We start from the raw sequence: 5,778 nt of genomic DNA on the forward strand, positions 1-5,778 counted from the left end.
TGCCCGCCCGGGCCCCCCGGCCCCGCCGCCCCGGCCTCCCCCTCTGGCCGCCGCCGCACTTGGTACGGCCCAGGCATTCATGCCAAGGCGCTTTCACACATGGAAGCTTGTCTCCAGCAATTGCTGACAAGCCACAAACAAGACGTTCCCCCTCCCCGCACCCTCCCTCCTTCTCCCCGCTCTCCCCTCCCCACCAGCCCGCCGCCTCCTTTCTTCAGCAGGCAAACTCCAACTCCGCTGACAGGCGGGCGGGCTGGGCCTCCGAGCACGCACGCACACACACACGCGCGCATACACACACACACACACACACACAATACACACACAGAGGCAGGTTAGCTGAGGAGTGAAGAGACAGGCTGAGTTGGGGGCAGGGAGGAAGCTGTCTGCCGTGTCCCAGGAAAATGGCAGCAAGGCAGACAGCCCTGTGAGGAGCTGAGAGCAGGGGGAGAGATGATTCAAATGAGCAATAGAGGGGGGGGTGTGGGGAGAAACCCCCTCCTTCTCCACCGCCACCCCATCTCCCCTCCACCACAGCCCAGCCATCACCTTCCTGACAAGGGGCTGTTTGTTCCATCCCGCCCCAGCAAAATTGTGTCTCAGCCATAAAGGACTTGGATGGTTTTAGGCTTTTTAAAAAAACAAAACACCCCAAGTGAGGTAGTAAGGAAGCAACTGCAGTTGCTTGCCGTGCCTTGTACATACCCTGACAGATGGGAATGGAGTCCTGTCCCACCCCCACCCCCAAAGCTCACACTGCAGAAGTAGCATGATCACCCCAGTGCAGCCTGAGGAGCTGAGGCAGGACTGAAGTGACTTGGCCAAGGTTGCACCAAGAATCAGTAGCCAGAGCTGTAAATAGACCCCCAGGGTCCGCAGGGTCAACGTCTGCTCTAAGCACCACTCAATGTGGCGTGAAAGGGTGATGTGGAAGTCAGCAGTGTGCAGAAATGGCTTCCACACACGTACACCCAAAGGATCAAAAATATATATATAAAAAGCAAATTGGAGAGACATATTTGAAGCCACAAGTAGCACAGAGACTAAGAGTCAAGAAGTACGGAGCGAATGTTCCAGAGCTGGGCTCTTCTAGGCCACATTCTGCCCTGTGAAACCCAGGAGTGAACACATAGCAATTGCCTGGTGAACTGAGGACAGGACTTCTTAGCAAAGCTGTGCACAACAGGTTTCATCTGAATGCACAAAAGGAGCTTGGACAAACTTTTTTTTTTTTGGTTGGCTTCAAGTCAAACAGTTCTCATGAAATTAGGGTTTGTACTCGCTCCGTTCAGTAAAAGCAAGAACAAAACAGAACTGGTGTGATTCATTAAGCTCTGTGTATTGTGTACAGGTTAAGGAGGGTTCATTTGTCCCAGAAAACAGGCCACATGACCAACTGTCATATGTTTCATAACAAAACCACAAAACTCAGTCTTGGAAAACACATGCCTGTCCAGTGACAACAAAGGGTTTTGCTTCAAATCTCAGTGGAAAGGGTTTATGGAGTCCAGACAAGTGTTGCACAAGCTTTAGTTGGTTTCATTTAATCATTGTTACTAGTACCTGGATAGCACCTTTCATTCAACAAACACCTTGATGTTTTTACTGAAGTGGCCAATTGTTATGTTCTAAATTAAATAAGTGGAAAAGTAAATACAAAGAGGTTAAGTGATGTGCCCAAAGTCACATGGTTCTGCAAAAGAAGGGACAATGCAGCTTCTCTAATTTAGAATGGACTATGCTGACCCCTAGAACATGCTCTCTCCATAGTCTATGTCAGTGGGAGCCAACTTTTTTGGCAGGCATGCCACAAATTAGCCCCCCTCCCCAAGTGCCTCTCCCATCCCTTCGCTTGTCTGATCAGCTGCTCTGCTTCCTGCCCTGTGCCCCTACCCAATCTGCTGCTCTGATTTCTGTTTCCTGCCCTGTGCTCCTACCCAATCTGCTGCTCTGTTTTCTGCTCCCTGCCCTATGTCTCTGTGTTTCCTGTTCCCTCCCTGCTCTGCTGTGCGACACACACACAGATTGGCCTGTGCCACCTGTAGTCCACATGCTGCAGGCTGGCCACCCCTGGTCTAGTGCAAAACAGGGTTTTGTAGGCTTCAGAGTTCCCTGTGAAAATTAACCAGTCTGATCCATACTTTGGGGTCTAGGGCAGAATGGAAGTTTAGTACTTTCCAGAAGAGAGGAACAGAGGCCAGAGGTGAAAAGAGAATGAGGCAGAAGAGTGACTGTAGAGGCCTAGGAGAGAGATGAACCAAAAAAAGGATGAAGTGGAGAGTGGGGCAAAAGAAGGAAAATCAAAGACACCAGATGCATAAAGAAGGAATGTATGAAGATTCTTGCAAATTTCCAGATAGAAAGTTAAGAGTACACCAAAGAGCAGGGTAAATGGATACAAAGCAGGGTCCAGGGTAGGATATAGTCTGGAACTTTCAGAGGAAGGGAACAAAAGTAACCCTGCAAAGAGTCAGGTATTCGAGCATCCCTTCACTATATTGTCCTGGGGCCAAACCTTGGTCAGATTCTTCATTCAGATCCTTTGTAATTAGCTGAATGGCCTAGAGAGGCAAACCTCAGGGATACCTGAGGGGAAGATGGATTAGCTAGAAGTCCTGAATCCCAAATTCAGGGACGTATTTGGACATGGGATCTATTTGTATACAACAAAAGTAGTTAGGAAGAGAAAGTCATACCAATAATAACGAATATGACTGTGTCTGAGCATCTTGATATGACTGTGTCTAAGAACAAAAATACATGCACAGACAGACTGACCAATATATCCCAGTACTGGGGAAAGAGCTCTAATCTGAGAACTATCTCTCCATATTCAATTCATGAAATCAGCAACAACTCAGATAAAACAAAGAAATCCTGTTTAATGATACTACAGATGTTGGCTCCGATTCATCAAAACACATAGGCATGTGTAGCATGCCTGATTGTTTAAGTTCTGTTCTGCACAGGGGCCTTCATTAGCTCATGCTGAGGGGCAGAGCGTTTCAGAATTTCAGACTAAAAAAAGGGAATCCTTTAGAAATTATTCATCTAGAGACTACAGCCAAATTACACTTTGGGAGGATCATCAGTTCCAGCTTCATCTATTGCCACTGCTTCAGTGAGAAATAAGGCAGCAGAGAGTCCTTCTGGAAAACAGGTTCTCCCATGTGTCAGTGACACCATTCAACTGAGCTAGGAAGACTTTGGTGTTCACTGGCTAATGTGACCAAAGTGTAGCCAGTGCAGTCTGCCCATAAAGGTATCACCAACTTGTAGGTAAAGATCTCTGTGTTGCCCCGATGCCATTAGGGACAACCAAGAATCACAAACGTGGATGCTTGTGGTATGGGCCATATTCTCAGCCCCGACCCCAGGTCCCTTTCTCCTCATAAAAGCTCAATCTTTCTGGATATTTTAGAGATAAAAAGAACCACTACTGAGACATTCAGAACAAGCATTTAGTGTATGATTAAAAATGACCCTAGACCCTAGAGTTAAACTTAGCCTGCTTGGGATATATTCCATTTGCTTTCTGCTTTCCTTGTGTCCGTTTTATTTTCACATACCATTTCTCATACCTTGGAGCAGATGACTTGGGTCCTCTGATCATCACTCATGAACTTCCTGGTGCCTAAACAAGCTCATCCTGAGGTAGAACCTTGTGTCTGTGACTGACAAGGCATGCTACTCCTAGCAGGGTGGATTTTCTCTCTCACTTATCTCTGCAATTCTTCTCTTCTGTTTACTTTCCTTGTATTCTCCTTACGGCCCAATTCAGGACAGAACTTCATATACATGCTTCATTCCCACTGATGTCAATCTTTCTTTTCCTGGTTGCTCTCTTTGCTTCCCTTCAAAACCAAGTCCTCCCTTGACACTTCTTCCTCATTACTCTTAGCCAGTTCTACAATGCCATCATATCAATTAGTGCTTGTTATCCCCTCTCCGCAGTGTCTCTTCTGCCTGCGTACAATGTCACCACAAGTACAATGTCTCCATGTTTAGTTGGACAAAGACTTCTGTGAAGACACATAGTCTAATGTAGCTTACTGATGTGAAATGGGTGCTGTTTCTCTCTTCCTAGGGTGCTCTATCCAGTCAAACTGCTTCTGCACTGTGTGCATTGAGTGACCAGGCTGAGTAGCATCTGCTTGAGGATTGGGGTGTGGGCATGAGCTCCCATACACTAGCTCCCTATGTATGTGCTACAGGACAGGAACAACTACAATCATCTACTCTGACTTGCTGCATAACCCAGGTCCTAGCACTTCACTCAGCGCTTCCTACAACAAATCCATATCTGGGCTGTGAGAAATCAGCCTGTAATAGACAGAGCTTCTGAGAGAATGAAACTAGGCAAAATGAATGAAGTCCATGCTGTGAGTACTCTGGCATCTTTGTGTAAGAGGCCCAGCTCTTCTGCCTGAGGACATTACCATGACCCACAGTTACTGGTAGAGAAACAGCATCACCTATCTAGCTTGTCCACATGGCTTACAGAGTTCAGCAGCAGCAGCAATCCCTCATAGTTCCCCCACAAGACCTCCATCTAACCCAGGAGGTGCACAGTCCCACCAGGGGAAATGCCTTGTTGGACCTGGTCCTGGCAACGGGAGACGACCTGGTGAGTGGGCTGTGGGTTCTTGACCACCTGGGCGATAGAGATCATCACCTACTGGAATTCACCATCCAGCGCAGGGTGTCAAAGGCCTGCAGCAAGACAACAGCCCTGGACTTCAGGAGGGCAGATTTCAATGAGATAAGGAGACTAGTTGGGGAGGCACTGAGGTCCCGGAAGGGAGGGCAGTTGGGAGTCCAAGAAGAGTGGTCGTTCCTTAAGGAGACGATCCTCCAAGCCCAAAGGGTGACAATCCCAATACGGATCAAACAGGGCAAGAGTGCTCAAAAGCCCCCATAGCTCACCAAAAGCATCCAGGAATGTCTCAAAACCAAAAAGGAGGCATACACCCAATGGAAGGGAGGGGCCATCACCAAGGAGGATTATACCTCCATTGCTCAGGACTGTAGGGGGGCTGTTAGGAAGGCCAAGGTGAAGATGGAACTGGGACTAGTGACCTGGAACAAGGATAACAAGAAATCCTTTTTTAAATACATAGGGGGTAAAAAGAAGGTACCGGGTAACGTGGGACATCTGCAGGATACGCTAGGAAATCTAGTGGTCACACCAGACGACAAAGCTAACCTCTTTAACAATTTCTTTGCCTCCATTTTTTGAGCAAGGACTGGGGCATCCTCCCCACTGGGATCCCCAGTGGACCCAGGGGAGGCACTGCTGGGCCCAGGGTCAGTGAGAACTTAGTCAGGGAACTTCTGGTGGGACTAGACATGTTCAAATCAGCAGGTCCTGATGATCTCCACCCCAGAGTGCTGAGGGAATTAGCAGAGGTCATTGCAGGACCCCTGGCACAGCTTTACGAGCACTCGTGGTGCTCTGGCGAGGTGCCAGAGGACTGAAAAAGGACCCAGGTGGTCCCCATTTTCAAAAAAGGGAGGAAGGAGGACCCAGGAAACTACAGGCCTGTTAGTCTTACCTCGGTCCTGGAGAAGCTATTTGAGAAAATTATCCAGGAGCACATCTGCAAGGGACCAACAGGGGAGATCATGCTTAGGGGCACCTAACACGGGTTCATTAGAGGCAGGTCCTGTCAGACCAACCTGGTGGCCTTCTACGACCAGGTCACAAAATCCTTAGACGCAGGTGTGGCGGTGGACGTAGTCTTTCTGGACTTTAGGAAGGCCTTTGACACTGTCTCT

The sequence above is a fragment of the Alligator sinensis genome, unplaced genomic scaffold, assembly GCF_000455745.1.
Source record: "Alligator sinensis unplaced genomic scaffold, ASM45574v1 scaffold19_1, whole genome shotgun sequence".
Taxonomy (NCBI): domain Eukaryota; kingdom Metazoa; phylum Chordata; order Crocodylia; family Alligatoridae; genus Alligator; species Alligator sinensis.